This window comes from Mustela erminea, chromosome 5, assembly GCF_009829155.1.
Source record: "Mustela erminea isolate mMusErm1 chromosome 5, mMusErm1.Pri, whole genome shotgun sequence".
Classification (NCBI taxonomy): domain Eukaryota; kingdom Metazoa; phylum Chordata; class Mammalia; order Carnivora; family Mustelidae; genus Mustela; species Mustela erminea.
This window is the reverse complement of record NC_045618.1, coordinates 120,183,032-120,202,191: the sequence shown is the minus strand read 5'-3', so window position 1 is coordinate 120,202,191 and position 19,160 is coordinate 120,183,032. Positions and strand designations below refer to the sequence as shown.

Here is a 19,160-nt window from a genome sequence, read left to right as displayed (position 1 = left end):
CAGAATGAAAAGTTACAGAATGAACGGAGAACTAGTCATTTATCTTTTAATTATCAAGAACATAACGATGAAATCTAGGATTATTTCTGGTATTTAAGAGATGATGGCAACCTGGAGCAGGGTAGCTGGAATGGAGGTGATGAGAAAGGTTAGGATTTGGATATTGTGAAGATAGAGTTGGCAGGACTCTGACTAACTGGAAAGAGCATAGGAGAAAAAGATAAAAATCAAGGATTCTTTTTTCAAACAGCGATGTCATTTACCGAGATGAAAAAAACTAGAGGAGGAACAAGTGTTTGGTTTTGAACCCATAAAGTTAAGGATACCTATGAGAAATTCAAGTGAAGACATCAAGAAGGCAGTTTGGTAGAATGACACTTCTCTGGAGCTCAAGGAAGAAGACCAGACTAGAGATAGAAATATGGGAGACAGTAGCGTACAGATAGTAGTCACAGTCATGAGCTAGGTAAGAGCTGGTCATTAATTTATCACCCTTCAGCTCCAAATTCACCCTTTTCTTTCCTGCTATGTGATACTAGAGCTAGGCCCTGTAGACATTTTTCCTTTTCCAGCTAATTTGATTTTGGCCAATAGAGGGTACTGGAAGGTCCTTGCAAGGCCAAAGAAGAAGGAAAGGATTGTTCTTTCTTCTGGTGTGCTGGAACTAGATCAGATTAATGATGGAGCAAGGGTAGGTATGAGGGATGGCGCTGGGACTGGAAAATTTTTTCTGCCACCACAGCAAAAGATTTCCTAGACCAGGCCTCTGGCAAGTTTCTTTTCTACTGACACCCACATCCTCTCCAGAGAGATTTGAATCTCAGCCTGGGAAAAGAGAGGAAGGGTTCCTTCCTTAATCACCACCCACCAACCCTACAGGTGGCAGCTGCTTTCTGCAGTTGTTACTTCTATACTCCTTAGAATCAATCCTTCTTATCCTTTTTTATTTTATTAGTTCAAAACACTTATTCAATATTAAACTTTCCCTATTCCACTTACTAAGGTGGTTTCTGTTTCTTAATTGGTATAGAATTGGTACTGAAGTAGTCACAGGAGACAGATCATTGAAGACAGGATTTTGAGAACTGGTTTAGTCATGCCTTTGGGTTAAAGCACAGTACTGAGCCCTTGTCAATGAAAAATGGGGTGTTAGTAATCCAGGGTATGCATGGGCATAACAATCAAGTTATCTCCTGCAGTTAACTGTATAGTGTCTACTGAAGTAAAATGCCCTGGGAGTCCAAGTTCTGCTACCTTTGACCATTTCAAGAATAGTGATAACTGCAAAGACAAGGCTGTGCAAAAGACTCCACTGAGGGCATAGGACGTTTAACAGAAAGAAGTAACAAACTTAGATCCTTAAATTCTCAGGAGGAGTGAGTCATGGTCCGACTAGAGACCATGGGCTAATGTTGCTACAAAATTAAACACAAAATTTAATTATGTATGTTGCAAACTTACAATGTCAGTTGAATTCCCAGTTTCACCAAGTTTCTTATGTGATGGGGCACTGACTGGGAAGGAAAGAACACTGACCTGTGGAATGGGAGTGTCTAGTTAGATTCTGACAAAACTGAAAGCCTTGAACTTCTGTGTTTATTCTGAGTCTCACAGCCAGTGCCAAGTTTGCTCTCCTGTATCTGGGTAGACTAACCTTCTGGGGTAGATGCCTTACAGGGGATGTTTAATCTTCTGAAGAATTATCACAATCACTTCTCTGCGGTCACTAGACCCCTAACTTGGATCAAATCTCAGCATGCTCTAGGGAGGAGGTTGGCAACAAACCTTTTCTTAAAGGACCAGAGAGTAAATATTTTCAGCATTGCCGACCATACGGTCTTTGTCTCTACTACTCAACTCTGCTACTGTGGTACAAAAGCAAAATCTAGACAATACATAAATGAGTGGACATGGTTGTATTCCAGTAAAATATTATTTACATAATTAGGAAGTGGGCTGGATTTGCTGCCCTCTGCTATAGAGAAAGGAATCCAAAAGCTTAGGAAGTAAGAATGTTGAAGTAGATTTTTCATATGGAACCTGTATACTTTTCCACCAACTACATTGCCCCCAAAAGCTAAACAGTCCCTTTACAAAAGCATTAAGGAATTCATTTATTAAGGGCAACATCTACATCTTTGAAAAGCCTCTGTGATGTCCTCCTATGTAGATCAGGAAGGGAGAGGTTTCCATTAATATGGGCTCCCGGATTCAAAAGGGATCATCTAAGAAAAGCAGAAGCCAAGTAGCAGTACTTGAAAGAGCAGATTATTTTACCAAAAAGGGCAGCAGGAATGTCTTAATAATCAGAATGCTTTAGCCTGTAGAGATTTCTGTTGGTGACTAATCAATCATGGTATCTGCAGGAATGAAATAGATGAGAGTAGGCTACTAGATTAGTGTCTGATCCATATAACGAAAAAACTCCTAACCTGGTGACTAAAAAAACTGACTTCTGTTACCATAATGGAAAGTCACAGATTCTCAGCCTATTTTTAGAGCTGAGCCAATTCACATACTCAGAGCCCCATGATTAACGGGAAGGCTAAGTCCCATCGAGAAGGACCCTGTAGCTATGCCACAATGAATTAAGTAAATATTTTTCCAACAATCAGTGGTCACAAATGACTCAACTGAAGAAAAGGAAATACTCAAATGTTCAGAAATTAGTAAACAGGGGCTCTGACCTGACACTAATTCTGTGGATTCTATCCAATTCCTGAATTGTAGCAGATATACTAAGGAGGATTTTAATGTTTCTAAAGATTTGTTTATTTGAGAGACAGAGAGACAGAGACCCCCACCACACTCTCACTTTCTTTCTCTGGGGCAGAAGGCAAGGAAGAGAAGCAGCCGTCCTGCTGAGTATGGAGCTCGATTTGGGGTTCAATTCCACAACCCTGGAGATCATGACCTGAGCTGAAATCAAGAGCTGAATGTTTAACCAACTGAGCTATCCAGGCACCCCTAAGATGATACTAACTGTGGATAATAAATTTAATCAGGTAGCGATGCTGATGAAGGTACTCTTCCAGATCTTTACCAGCACACACACACACAGCCCCTAATATTTTGCATGCAGTTATTTCCTTGGTTAATGCTTTTTTTTTTTTTTTTTCCTCCACCCCCAGTTTATAAGGACCACCAGAGCAGTCTGCTTTTACCTGGCTTGTATCTGCGCACACCTTCAAAGCCTTGCCTCAGGGCTATTCAACTCTCCTGTTCTTTTTTGTTTGTTTGTTTGCCACAATATAGTCCACAGAGATCCTGATCATCTTGACATTCCACAAAACATCTCAATGGTCCACTACATTGATGACATTATGCAGAATGGATCTGGGGAGCAGGAAGCAACAAGCACTTTAGGTGTCTTAGATGTAAGTGAATCAAGAGAGTGGAAGATAATTACCACAAAAATTAAGGGGCCTGCCACCTCAGTGAAGCTTCCGAGGATCCAATAATATGGAATATGTCAAGATACTCCCTTTAAGGTGAAAGGCTGCTACACCTTCCAAAACCTACCACAAACAAAAGGAGTAAAATGCCTGTTATGCCTTTTAGAAGCCTATATATTTGAGTGTCATGCTTCTACTCATTTATCAAGTCACTTAAAAGGCTTCCAGGGGACCAGAACAAGAGGGGTAAGCTCTTTCACTTGGGCCTTATAACGTAGCAAATTCAATGATATTCAAAGTGTCTGTGGTAAACAGGGATGCTATATGAAGACTCTGGAAAGCTACTAAAGAAGAACTATACTGTAGACCTCTTAGATAACTATTTTCCCTTTGAGAAGGTGTTTTGGCCTTGCTACTAGGCCTTGGTAGAGAGTAAATGCCTAGCTATCCTAGCTATGGGGTATCAGGTGACTATGTGTCATAAGCTTCCTATCATGAATTGCAAGTTATATGACCAACCTAGCCATAGACTGGGTGTGCAGAGCAGCAATCTATGATCAAATGGAAATGGTATATAAAAGACCAGTCTTTCACAGATCCAGAAGTCAAGAGTAACCTGCATGAACAAGCAGCTCAGAATCCAACAATAATCCCTGCTACAATCTCTCTTCTCTCTCTCAATCTATACCTATGGCCTCATGGGTATTCATTAATGATCAGTTGGCTGAGGAAGACAAAACTTGAGCCAGATTTACAGATGTTCCTCTACAGTATATGTTGGTACCCCACTCAGGGGTGACCCTGAAGGATAGCAGTAGAGATAAAATTTCACAATGGGCAGCACTTTGAGCAGTACATTTGGTTTTCCACTTTTGTGGTGAGAGATGACCAGATGGACAAATTTACACAGACTCACTACCATCTGTTAACTATTTGGATGATCAGTTGAGGACTGGATTCTTTCAGGATTAGAAGATTAGAGATTAGAGACAAGGAAATCTGGAAAATGAAACTTTCAGAAAGGGTAAAAGATGTCAAGATTTGTGTGTCCTACGGAATGCCCAACAAAAAGTGTCCACTAAGAACAAAAAAATATGAAATGGGTAGCAGAAGAAGGAAGTCAGAGATATCAACCACAGCCCAGAACCAGTTATGGAAATAAGGACTATACAGAAATGCTTATTATGTGTATACATAAACTATTTACTTTTAAAAAAATATTTTATACAAATTTGTCGGTGGTTAAACTTTACCATTTAGTCTTAAGGTAACAGAATATTCAGTAAGACTATGACTAAATTTGATAGTAATGAACATAGTCAGCAATGGATACAGTGACTGTTGGAACTGTGTGTCTTCTAATTTGGGGGAGAGGGTGAGAATTTCTTCACTTGTACCAGCCATATCTGCATCTCTTTGGTTAGAAACTTTTTGGGTAGGGATACCTGGGTGGCTCGGTTGGTTAAGCCTCTGCCTTTGGCTCAGGTCATGATCCTAGGGACCTAGGATCAAGTCCCGCATCGGGCTCCTTGGTCAGCGGGGAGCCTGCTTCTCCCTCTGCTTGCCACTCCCCCTACTTCTTGTGTGCTCTGGCTTTCTTTCTGACAAATAAATAAAATCTTAAAAAAAAAAAAAAAAGAAACTTTTGGGGTAGAACATAAATAAAGTTTCTGGTCCTTAGCCAGAGCATCAAGTGGTTGGGAGTTATTTGGGTTATGGGGTAACCAAAACCAAAACTAAAGGTTCTGGTCCTTAGCCAGAACCTCAAGTGGTAGGAGTTATTTGGGTTATGGGGTAACGCAAACCTTCATTACCAAATGATGTGAAATCTCAGGATCTCTACCTTTTTTTTTTTTTTCCTGGTTGCTGTTCCATTAAGTTTTACCATTGGTCATGATAGACCATGGAACATCCCAGTGAATCCCTCTGGATACAGTCCCCTTTGCCCTTAGTGTGTAGGAATAACTCAGTTTCCTCTCTGCAATTGGGATCAGTCACTCCAGCCAGAGAGTAAGAGCCCTTTACTCTGCTTGTTGTTTCACTGACATACAGAGCCCAATATGACCAGGTGGCAGTCTCACCTTCCAGTTCAGAGAAAGCATTATGTCCTCTGATAAAGGAATTCTCCCTGCTCTTGGGAAATAAGACTAAGTCAGAAGAGCTCAGTACGTTAATTCTGAGGTTATAACAAAGTTCAAGTATTTGTAAAAAGATACATATGGATGCTAATTACACAAAGGGGTAGTCTGTGCCAGTTATTACTTTATTGCCTTTTAGTTCTAAATTTACTATTCTTAACAGCCCTGTAGAAGGCTTTTTGCCTTTTGCCAGCTAACTGATACAAGGCTTTGCCAATAGAGGGTGCTAGAAAGACACTACAAGTTCAAAGCAGGAGAAAGGGACTCTTTACAGAGCTAGATTTTTACCTACTGAGCCAGAGCACTGATTTGTGGGGAGTCTGGAGCATTCCCCAGTGGGGGCAGTACTCAGAGTACCCTAGCGAGATCCCCCACCATCACAGTAAGGGTCCTAATGATTCAGCTGTGATTTTCAGCCTCTAGTGAGATGACCTGCTAAGATAACAGCAGCCCTCACTGTAAAACAGCATTTTCCCTGGGTTAAGCGCTTCTCCAAGCAGTGGTCTCACCACCAGCTCTGGCCTGCACCCTCTGGCAAGCTTTTCCTTCACCACTGACCACTCTTTCTCTGTTCCACTGAGACCTACACTCTTCGGCAAGCTTCTTCACCACTGACAGACGGAGTGTTAGGATGGGACTCACAGTCTTTCCAAACATATCTGCATCTCCTTTAAATTCTTTCTTTGTTCATTCTCCCTCAGCTAACTAGGGCTAGTAGCTGTATAACCTGTCTTCTAACTGTACGAAAACCGGTATAATCACACAAAGTGTAAGTGAACAAATGAAACAGGAAAGGCCAGGGCAAACCTAGTAGCATTTCTATATGTAGAGAGCAGGAAGAAGAGGGAGAGTCAGTTAAGGGAAGGGAAAAAAAAGAAGTTAATAAAGTAGAGGGGGGGAAAGACATGCATGGGTTTCAGAGCCAAGTGAAGAATGCATTTCAGAAAAGAATGCATTACATCAAAAACTACTGTGAGGTGCGTAAGGGGAGGACCCAGAGCTGACCAAGAGATTGGCAGCAGTTTCAACGAACGAAAAGCCTAACTGGAGTGGTTTGTGAAGCAAATGTCATGTGAAAACAGAGAAGTGAGCATCACCTGTGTGGAGGAGTTCTGCCACAAAGGACAGTAGAGAAACAAAAGGGTAGTAAGACTAGTTATCATAGCAACTGCACATTTTATTCAACCCTATTCAGCTGGTTGGGGACAGGCATTGAGCAGGGGGAAAGCTGAGTTTGAGTAAACATTAACATAATAAGCATCCTTTTAAATGCATAGCTGAGCTTATTATAAACTAAGAAAAACTCCCCAGGCATGAAAAATAAATAGAGGGCAGAAAACTATAGTAAAATAAAGCCAAAGCTGCCTGGCAGGCATAGGAGACTAGTCTTGCTCCTGGGCCTGCTGGATAAAAATAGAATCTTTGAAGGATTATACAGTCATTGTATTCATACAGTACTGGTTTTCAAGTTCTAGGTTACTTTTATTTTTTAATTTTTATAAATATATATTTTTATCCCCAGGGGTACAGGTCTGTACAGGTTTACACACTTCACAGCACTCACCATAGCACATACCCTCCCCAATGTCCATAACCCCACCCCCCTTCTTGCAACCCCCCTCCCCCCAGCAACCCTCAGTTTGTTTTGTGAAATTAAGAGTCACTTATGGTTTGTCTCCCTCCCAATCCCATCTTGTTTCATTTATTCTTCTCCTACCCCCTTAAACCCCCATGTTGCATCTCCACTTCCTCATATCAGAGAGATCATATGATAGTTGTCTTTCTCCGATTGACTTATTTTGCTAAGCATGATACCCTCTAGTTCCATCCACGTCGTCACAAATGGCAAGATTTCATTTCTTTTGATGGCTGCATAGTATTCCATCGTGTATATATACCACATCTTCTTTATCCATTCATCTGTTGATGGACATCTAGGTTCTTTCCATAGTTTGGCTATTGTGGACATTGCTGCTATAAACATTCGGGTGCACATGCCCCTTCATATCACTACGTTTGTATCTTTAGGGTAAATACCCAGTAGCGCAATTGCTGCGTCATATGGTAGTTCTATTTTCAAAATTTTGAGGAACCTCCATGCTGTTTTCCAGAGTGGCTGTACCAGCTTGCATCCCCACCAACAGTGTAGGAGGGTTCCCCTTTCTCCGCATCCTCGCCAGCATCTGTCATTTCCTGACTTGTTGATTTTAGCCATTCTGACTGGTGTGAGGTGATACCTCATTGTGGTTTTGATTTGTACTTCCCTGACACCAAGTGATATGGAGCACTTTTTCATGTGTCTGTTGGCCATCTGGATGTCTTCTTTGCAGAAATGTCTGTTCATGTCTTCTGCCCATTTCTTGATTGGATTATTTGTACTTTGGGTGTTGAGTTTGCTAAGTTCTTTATAGATTTTGGACACTAGCCCTTTATCTGATATGTCATTTGCAAATATCTTCTCCCATTCTGTCAGTTGTCTTTTGGTTCTGTTCACTGTTTCCTTTGCTGTGCAAAAGCTTTTGATCCTGACAAAATCCCAATAGTTTATTTTTGCCCTTGCTTCCCTTGCCTTTGGCGATGTTTCTAGGAAGATGTTGCTGCGGCTGAGGTCGAAGAGGTTGCTGCCTGTGTTCTCCTCAAGGATTTTGATGTAGTCCTTTCTCACATTGAGGTCCTTCATCCATTTTGAGTCTATTTTCGTGTGTGGTGTAAGGAAATGGTCCAATTTCATTTTTCTGCATGTGGCTGTCCAATTTTCCCAATACCATTTATTGAAGAGGCTTTTTTCCATCTTTGTCGAAGATTAGTTGACCATAGAGTTGAGGGTCTATTTCTGGGTTCTCTATTCTGTTCCATTGATCTATGTGTCTGTTTTTGTGCCAGTACCATGCTGTCTTGATGATGACAGCTTTGTTTTCAATATTCCTTTGGCTATTCGAGGTCTTTTCTGGTTCCATATAAATTTTAGGATTATTTGTTCCATTTCTTTGAAAAAGATGGATGGTACTTAGATAGGAATTGCATTAAATGTGTAGATTGCTTTAGGTAGCATAGACATTTTCACAATATTTATTCTTCCAATCCAGGAGCATGGAACATTTTTCCATTTATTTGTGTCTTCCTCAATTTCTTTCATGAGTACTTTATAGTTTTCTGAGTATAGATTCTTTGCCTCTTTGGTTAGGTTTATTCCTAGGTATCTTATGGTTTTGGGTGCAATTGTAAATGGGATTGACTCCTTAATTTCTCTTTCTTCTGTCTTGTCGTTGGTGTAGAGAACTGCAACTGATTTCTGTGTATTGATTTTATATCCTGACACTTTACTGAATTTCTGTACAAGTTCTAGCAGTTTTGGAGTGGAATCTTTTGGGTTTTCCACATGCAGTATCTTATCATCTGTGAAGAGTGATAGTTTGACTTCTTCTTTGCCAATTTGGATGCTTATAATTTCCTTTTGTTGTCTGATTGCTGAGGCTAGGACTTCTAGTACTATGTTAAATAGCAGTGGTGATAATAAACATCCCTGCCGTGTACCTGACCTTAGCGGAAAAGTTTTCAGTTTTTCTCCATTGAGAATGATATTTGCGGTGGGTTTTTCATAGATGGCTTTGATAATACTGAGGTATGTGCCCTCTATCCCTACACTTTGAAGAGTTTTGATCAGGAAGGGATGCTGTACTTTGTCAAATGCTTTTTCAGCATCTATTGAGAGTATCATATGGTTGTTGTTCTTTCTTTTATGGATGTGTTGTATCACATTGATTGATTTGCTGATGTTGAACCAACCTTGCAGCCCAGGAATAAATCCCACTTGGTCATGGTGAATAATCCTTTTAATGTACTGTTGAATCCTATAGGCTAGTATTTTGGTGAGAATTTTCACATCTGTGTTCATCAAGGATATTGGTCTGTAGTTCTCTTTTTTGATGGGATCCTTGTCTGGTTTTGGGATCAAGGTGATGCTGGCCTCATAAAATGAGTTTGGAAGTTTTCCTTCCATTTCTATTTTTTGGAGCAGTTTCAGGAGAATAGGGATTAATTCTTCTTTAAATGTTCTTTCCGATTCTTTAAATCCCCGGAAGCCGTCTGGCCCTGGGATTTTGTTTGGAGATTTTTGATGACTGTTTCAATCTCCTTACTGGTTATGGGTCTGTTCAGGCTTTCTATTTCTTCCTGGTTCAGCTGTGGTAGTTTATATGTTTCTAGGAATGCATCCATTTCTTCCAGATTGTCAAATTTGTTAGCGTATAGTTGCTCAGAGTATGTTCTTATAATTGTCTGTATTTCTTTGGTGTTAGTTGTGATCTCTCCTCTTCATTCATGATTTTATTTATTTGGGTCCTTTCTCTTTTCTTTTTGATAAGTCTGGCCAGGGGTTTATCAATCTTATTAATTCTTTCAAAGAACCAGCTCCTAGTTTTGTTGATTTGTTCTATTGTTTTTTTTGGTTTCTATTTCATTGATTTCTGCTCTGATCTTTATGATTTCTCTTCTCCTGCTGGGTTTAGGGATTCTTTCTTGTTCTTTCTCCAGCTCCTTTAGGTGTAGGGTTAGGTTGTGTACTTGAGACCTTTCTTGTTTCTTGAGAAACGCTTGTACCGCTATATATTTTCCTCTCAGGACTGCCTTTGTTGTGTCCCACAGATTTTGAAGCGTTGTGTTTTATCATTTGTTTCCATGAATTTTTTCAATTATTCTTTAATTTCCTGGTTGACCCATTCATTCTTTAGAAGGATGCTGTTTAGTCTCCATGTATTTGGGTTCTTTCCAAATTTCCTCTTGTGATTGAGTTCTAGCTTCAGAGCATTGTGGTCTGAAAATATGCAGGGAATGATCCCAATCTTTTCATACCGGATGAGACCTAATTTAGGACCGAGGATGTGATCTATTCTGGAGAATGTTCCATGTGCACTAAAGAGGAATGTGTATTCTGTTGCTTTGGAATGAAATGTTCTGAATATATCTGTGATGTCCATCTGGTCCAGTGTGTCATTTAAGGCCTTTATTTCCTTGTTGATCTTTTGCTTGATCTGTCCATTTCAGTGAGGGGAGTGTTAAAGTCCCCTACTATTATTGTATTATTGTCAATGTATTCCTTTGATTTTGTTATTAATTGGTTTATATAGTTGGCTGTTCCCACGTTGGGGGCATAGATATTTAAAATTGTTAGATCTTCTTGTTGGACAGATCCTTTGAGTATGATATAGTTGTCCTTCCTCTTCTCTTATTATAGTCTTCGGCTTAAAATATAATTGATCTGATATAAGGATTGCCACTCCTACTTTCTTCTGATGTCCATTAGCATGGTAAATTCTTTTCCACCCCCTCACTTTAAATCTGGAGGTGTCTTCAGGTTTAAAATGAGTTTCTTGTAGGCAACATATAGATGGGTTTTGTTTTTTTATCCATTCTGATACCCTGTGTCTTTTGATTGGGGCATTTAGCTTATTAACATTCAGGGTAACTATTGAGAGATATGAATTTAGTGCCATTGTATTGCCTGTAAGGTGACTGTTACTGTATATTGTCTCTGTTCCTTTCTGATCTACTACTTTTAAGCTCTCTCTTTGCTTAGAGGACCCCTTTCAATATTTCCTGGAGAGCTGATTTGGTGTTTGCAAATTCTTTCAGTTTTTGTTTGTCCTGGAAGCTTTTAATCTCTCCTTCTATTTTCAATGATAGCCTAGCTGGATATAGTGTTCTTGGCTGCATGTTTTTCTCGTTTAGTGCTCTGTATATATCATGCCAGCTCTTTCTGGCCTGCCAGGTCTCTGTGGATAAGTCTGCTGCAAATCTAACATTTTTACCATTGTATGTTACAGACTTCTTTTCCCGGGCTGCTTTCAGGATTTTCTCTTTGTCACTAAGACTTGTAAATTTTACTATTAGGTGACGGGGTGTGGACCTATTCTTATTGATTTTGAGCGGGGTTCTTGCACCTCCTGGATTTTGATGCTTGTTCCCTTTGCCATATTGGGGAAATTCTCTCCAATAATTCTCTCTAGTATACCTTCTGCTCCCCTCTCTCTTTCTTCTTCTTCTGGAATCTAGGTTACTTTTAAGTTCCAAAATACCAGTACTGAAGATGTAAGACATTATTTCCAAATTTTAAAATAATCTGATAACTACATTGTTAGCATCTTAAATTATCTAGAGTTATATTATTTTCCCAATTCTCTCAAGCTTTATGGAGATTACAGTCAACTAAGCAAAGTTTCAACTGTATGAATAATTCTTACTCTAGTCCAAAGACTTTTTCTACAAGTGAATGTGAACACTGGATTGGCTTCCTAGAGTTTTGCCATTACAAATTACCACAAACTGGGTGGCTCAAAACAAAACAAAAGAAATCTCTTCTCTCAGTTTTGGAAGCTAAAGTCTGAAATCAAGGTGTTGACAGGAGTATGCTCCTTCTGAAAGTTCTAGGAAGGAATCCTTCCTTGCCTCTCCCTGGCTTTCTGGAGTTTGCCATCAATTCTCTATGCTCATTGACTTATAGATACATCAGCTCAATTTCTGCCTGTTATTACATCACATTCTCCCCTTATATCTGTGTTTCTGTGTCTTCACATAGCCTTCTTATAAGAACACATACCAGTCATTTAATATAGAGCCCATCCTAATCCAGTAAGACCTCAGAGAATCCCTACAGGTAAAGAAAGCCCAATTAAACATAAACTTACAATCCACATTTTCAAGCACAAAAGAAAATGGTACACTAGAAGGGAGTCAGCAGGAAAACAACCCCTAAACACCAGAAAGAAAAATACAGCATAATCAGATCCTAAAGGGTATCAGATAATTAGATTTTATATTCTTTATCTGATAGGTAAAGATAAAAGACATAAGAGAGAAAAGCTAAAACATTAACAAGGAATGATATGGTATAAAAAAATCTAAGGTAATCTGAAAACAAAATTTCTAAAAATGAGAATTCTCAAAATCAAATACCTAAAAAGTTACACAGCAGATGTGAAAGAGAAAGCTGTTAATTACTCAGCCATCTAAAAAGAATGAAATCTTGCCATTTGCAATGACATGGATGGAGCTAGAGAGTATTATACTAAGTAAAATAAGTCAAAGAAAGAAAAATACCATATGATTTCATTCACATGTGGAATTTAACAAAAACAAATAAGCAGAGAGAAATAAAGAGAGGCAAATCAAAAACCACACTATAGAAATAAAATCACACAAGACAAAAGTGCATATATGAAAAAAGACATTGTAGGCAAATGGAAACCAAAAGAAATCTGGGCAACCATACTTTTATCAGACAAAAGAGACTTTAAAATAAAGACTGTAATAAGAGACAAAGAAGGTCAACACATAATGATAAAGGGGTGAATGCAACAAAGAACATAACACTTGTTAATATTTATGTACCCAACAGAAGAACACCTAAATATATAAAGCAAATATTAACAGATCTAAAGGGATAATATATAATGAGCAATATAATGATAGTAGGAGTCCTTTAATACCACATTCACATCAATGGACAGATCATCTAGGCAGAAAATTAATAAGGAAACACTGGCCTTTAATGTCATGTTACACGAGATGGGCTTAATAGATAGTTACAGAAGATCCATCCAAAAACAAGAGAATATACATTCTTCTCAAGTGCACATGGAACATTTTCCGAGACAAATCAATGTTAGGCCACAGAACAAGTATTAATAAGTCTAGGAGGACTAAAATCATATCAAGTATTTATTCCAACCACAACAGTATGAAACTAGAAATTAATTACATAAAGAAAACTGGAAAATTTGCAAAAACACAGAGATTAAATGACATGCTACTAAACCACCAATGGGTTAAAGAAGAACTTAAAAGAGAAATTTAAAAAAATACTGAGATAAACAAAAATGGAAATGTAACTTACCAAAATTTATGACAGTAAAACAGTTCTAAGAGGTAAGTTCATAGTAATAAATGCCTACCTCAAGAAGTAAACAAACAAAAAAATCTGAACTAAACAACCTAACTTTACACCTGAAGGAACTAGGGGGAAAAAAAAAAGAACTGAAGGCCAAAGTTAATAGAAGAAAGGAAATAAAGGGGGCGCCTGGGTGACTCAGTGGGTTAAGCCACTGCCATCAGCTTGGGTCGTGATCTCAGGGTCCTGGGATCGAGATCCACATGGGCTCTCTGCTCAGCAGGGAGCCTGCATTTCTCTCTCTCTGCCTGCCTCTCTGCTTTCTTGTGATCCTTCTTTCTGTCAAATAAATAAATAAAATCTTTTTTTTAAAACAAAAGGAAATAAAGATTTGAACAGAAATAAATAGAGATAAAAAAATAGAAAAATCAATGAAACTAAGGGCTGGTTCTTTGAGAAGACAAATAAAATTGACAAACCTTCAGCTAGACTCACCAAGAAAAAAGAGATGACTCAAAATCAGAAGTGAAAGAAATGTTACAACCGATACCACAGAATAGAAAGGATCCTCTCTGATATGAGGAAGTTGAGAGGCAGAGTCAGGGATTTGAGGGTAGGGAAGGAATAAATGAAACAAGATGGGATCGGGAGGGAGACAAACCATAAGTGACTCTTAATCTCACAAAACAAACAGGGTTGCTGAGGGGTGGGGGATATGGATAGGGTGGTTGGGCTATGGACAGTGGGGAGGGTATGTGCTATGGTGAGTGCTATGAAATATGTAAGCCTGATGATTCACAGACCTGTACCCCAGGGCAAATAATATTATATGTTAATAAAAATAATTAATAAAAGTATATACATATATTTTTAAAAAAACAAGGAAAGGATCCTAAGAGACTACTATGAACAAGTATTTGCCAACAACTGACAATCCAGAAGAAGCAGATAAATTCCTAAAAACATACAACCTGCCAAGACTAAATCATGATGAAACAGAAAATCTGAACAGACTGGTTACTAGCAAGGAGATTATGTCAGTCATCAAAAATCTTCCAATGAATAAAAGTTCAAGGGCAGATGGATTCACTGGTGAATTCTACCAAATACCTAAAGAAGAATACCAATCCTTCTCAAACTGTTCTGAAAAACAGAAGAGGGAAGAAATCTTCCAAACATATTTCACAAGGCCAACATTACCTTAAAACCAAAATCAGCCAAGATGCCACAAAAAAAGAAAATTACAGGTTAATACCTTTGATGATCACAGATGGAAAAATCCTCCACAAAGTGTCAGCAAACTGAATTCAGTAATACATTAAAAGGAACATACAGCATGATCTAGTGGGATTTATTCCAGGGATGCAAGGATGGTTCAACATATACACATCAGTCAAAGTGATACACTACCATCAGCAAAATGAATGACAGCACTGCCTGGGAGGCTCAGTTAACCAACCAATTCTTGATTTCAGGTCATGATCCCAGGGTTGTGAAATTGAGCCCCATGGCAAACTCCATAAGATTCTCTCCCTTCTTCTTCTGCCCTCCCCACAACCTCTTTCTCTCAAAAAAAAAAAAAAAAAAAAAGAATAAAAATCATGATCATCTCATCAGATACAGAAAAAGCATTTGACAAAATTAAACATTGATTCCTAATAAAAACTCTAAACAAAGTGGTTATAGAAGGAGGTTACCTCAACGTAATAAAGGCCACCTATAACAAGCGCACAGCTAACATCATACTCAGTGCTGAAAGGCTGACATGTTTTCCTCTAAGATCAGGAACAAGGGGCACCTGGGTGGCTCAGTGAGTTAAGCCTCTGCCTTCGGTTCAGGTCATGATCTCAGGGTCCTGGAATCGAGCCCCACATCAGGCTGTCTGCTCAGCAGGGAGCCTGCTCCCCCCACTCTGCCCCCCGCCTACTTGTGATCTCTGTCTGTCAAATAAATAAGTAAAATCTTGAAAAAAATAACATAAAATTAAGATCAGGAACAGCAGACCAGGATGTCTACTTTTGCCACTTTTATTCCCAGCAAGAGAAGGGCAGCACGGTGTGTGTGTGTGTGTGTGTGTGTGTGTGTAGAAAAGGCATCCAAATTAGAAAGTAAAATGTCAGTATTTGCAGGTGACACATCACATATGGAAAATTCTGACTCCCTCAAAAACTGTCAGAATAAAATTCAGTAAAGTTGCAGACTACAAACTCAATACACAATAATCTGTTGTATTTCTTTATAACAAACTACAAAAAAGAAATTAAGAAAATAATCCCATTTATAACTGTATTAAAAAAAAGAACAACCTAGGAATAAATTTAACCAGGGAGGTGAAAGACCTATATATTGAAACTTATTAAGACATTAATGAAAGAAATTAAAGACAACAAAATAAATGAAGAGATATTCTGTGCTCACAGATTGGAAGAATTAACATTGTTAAAATGTCCATATCACCCACAGCAAAATACAGATTCAATGCAATCCCTATCAAAATTCCAATGATATTGAGATGCCTGGCTGGTTCAGTTACTAGAGCATGGAACTCTCAACCTCAGGGTAGTGAGTTCAAGCACCATGCTAGGCATGGAGTCTACTTAAAAAATTCCAATGGTATTTTTCACAGAAATAGAACACCCCTAAAGTGTGTATGGAACCACAAAAGACCCTGAGTAGCCAAAGCAATTTTTGAGAATGGACAAAGCTGGAAGCATCACAATCCCTCATTTTATTTTTTAATTTTTATTATTTTTTTTAAGATTTTATTTATTTATTTGACAGACAGAGATCACAAGTAGGCAGAGAGGCAGGCAGAGAGAGAGAGATAGAGAGAGAGAGAGAGAGGGAAGCAGGCTTCCTGCGGAGCAGGGAGCCCGATGCGGGGCTCGATCCCAGGACCCTGAGATCATGACCCGAGCTGAAGGCAGCAGTCCAAACCACTGAGCCACCCAGGCGCCCCACAATCCCTCATTTTAAACTGTATTATAAAGCTAAAGGAATTAAAACAGTATGATACTGGCATAGAAACAACACATAGATCAAAGGAAATGAATAAAAGCCCAGAAATAAATCCAGAAATATAAGGTCAAATAATTTAAGACAAAGAAACCAAGAATATACAATGGAGAAAAAAAGGATGGTCTCTTCAATAAATGGTGTTAGGAAAACTGAACAGGCACATGCACTAAGAATGAAACTGGACCACTATCTTACATTCACAAAAGTTAACCTAAAAGAAAAGTAAGACCTGAAACCATAAGACTCCTAGAAGAAAACACGGGCAGTAGAAGAAAACACGGGCAGTGATATGCTTCTTGACATAGGTCCTGCTGATTTTTTAAAAACCCAACACCAAAATCAAACACAGCAAAAGCAAAAATCAACAAGTGAGACTACACCAAGCTAAAAAGTTTCTGGACAGCAAAGGAAATCAATGAAAAGGCAACCTATCAAGTGGGAGAAAACAGCTGCAGATCATCTGTCCGATTAGGGCCTATTATTCAAAATATATAAGGAACTCCTTCAACTCAATAGTGAAAAAACAAACAATCCAATTTAAAAATGGGCAGAAGATCTGAATAGATATTTGTCCAAAGAACACCACAGATGGCCAACAGGTACATGAAATGATGCCTGATATCTGTTTTTTTTTTTTTTTTAAGATTTTTATTTATTTGACAGACAGATCACAAGTAGGCAGAGAGGCAGGCAGAGAGAGAGAGAGAGAGAGGAGGCAGGCTCCCTGCCGAGCAGAGAGCCTGATGTGAGGCTCGATCCCAGCACCCTGGGATCATGACCTGAGCCGAAGGCAGAGGCTTTAACCACTGAGCCACCCAGGCGCCCCCTGATATCTTTAATCATCTGGGAAATGCAAATCAAAACCACAGTAGGATATACCTCATATCTATTAGAATGGCTATTATCAAAGACAAAAAATAACAAGTGTTGGCAAGAATGTAGGGAAAACAAACCTCATGCACTGCTGTGGGAATGTAAACTGGTGCAGCCAGTACAAAAAACAGCGTGGATGTTCCCACAAAAATTAAAACTAGAACTACGATATAATGCAGCAATTCCACTCCTGGGTATTTATCTGAAAAAAATAAAACCAATAATTTAAAAGGATATATGCATTCCCATGTTCATTGCTGCATCATATTCAATAGTAAGGATAAGTAATAATCTAAATGTCCACTGATGGATGAATGGACAAAGAAATTATGGTATACAATGGAATTTAATTCAGCCATGAAAACAAATGAAATCTTGCCATTTCTGACAACATGGATGGACCTCAGGGTATCAACTAAGTGAAATAAGTCAGACAGAGACAGACAAATACTCTATGATCTCTTTTATATGCAGAATCTCAAACAAAACAACCCCCAAGCTCATAGATACCAAGAATAGATTGGTGGTTATTAGAGTTGTGGAAGGGGTGGGAAAAAATTGGGGTTTGATTATAATTAAAAGCTAAAGTCAGGGAGTACAGGTTTCTAACAGAAACTTCTAATACATCATTACACAGAAAAGTGTGAAAGGTTAGCAATATTTAGAAAATACTTGCTTTATAGACGTTATTAACATTGCAGACATTATTAGTTCGTGTTACATTTTTATACTTCCAGTTATTCCATAACTTGTTACCATAAAATGAAATCATTTGTTTGGCAAAATTCTCATAGGACAATCTACATTAACTATAATGACTTTTTTTTAAAGATGTATTTTAGAGAGAGTGAGTGTAAGCAAGCAGGGGGTGGGGTCAGGAGAGAGGGAGACAGCAACCTCAAGCAGACTTCATGTTCAGCAGGAAGCCTGACATGGGGCTCAATCCCAAGACCCTGAGCTGAAATCAAGGCTTAACTGGGCCATCCAGGTGCCCCGATAATGACCTAATTTTATAAAATGTTAAGCCCCAGCATTGTAATAGTTGTATATTTATTTGCTGAAGAAAACAGTATTTGGTTACTAAATGTTTGAAGGAGATAACTCTGTTTCATAATACTTAAACCATTAGGACTTCAGTAATTTTGTAGTTAACTAGTATAAAACCACACATAACTCTTTGAAATTAAGAAAAATCCATCTACTTTCCTTTTTTTAAGGTTTTTATTTAAATTTCGATTAACAAGCTAATACTAGTTTCAGGTGTACAATATGGTGATTCAACACTTACATAGTAACTCCTGTGTTCATCACAACTAGTGCACTCCTTAATCCCCATCATCTATTTAATCCATTCTCCCACCCACCTCCATTCTGGATCCTCCATTCTCCATCAGTTCGTTCTCTATAGTTAAGAGCTTGTTTCTGGGTTTGCCTCTCTCTTTTTATTTCCCTTTGCTCATTTGTTTCTTTTTCTTTTTTTTTTTTTTTTAAAGATTTTATTTATTTATTTGACAGAAATCACAAGTAGATGGTGAGGCAGGCAGAGAGAGAGAGGGAGGAGGAAGCAGGCTCCCCGCTGAGCAGAGAGCCCGATGCGGGACTCGATCCCAGGACCCCGAGATCATGACCTGAGCCGAAGGCAGCGGCTTAACCCACTGAGCCACCCAGGCGCCCTGCTCATTTGTTTCTTAAATTCCCCATGTAAATGGAATTATATGGTATTTATCTTTCCAACTGCCTTATTTTGCTTAGTGTAATATACCTAGCTCCATCCATGTTGTTGCAAATGGCAAGATTTCATTCTTTTTTTTCTATGACTAATATTCCATTGTGTGTGTGTGTATGTATGTG

The 19,160-nt window shown here is 38.7% G+C and overlaps 1 protein-coding gene across 7 annotated transcripts in view; it reads right to left on the bottom strand.

Annotated features, from left to right (window-relative positions):
- The window catches only part of EML5 (EMAP like 5), a 174,334-nt gene that overhangs the window by 49,089 nt on the left and 106,085 nt on the right, over window positions 1–19,160 (bottom strand). The window lies entirely within an intron of this gene.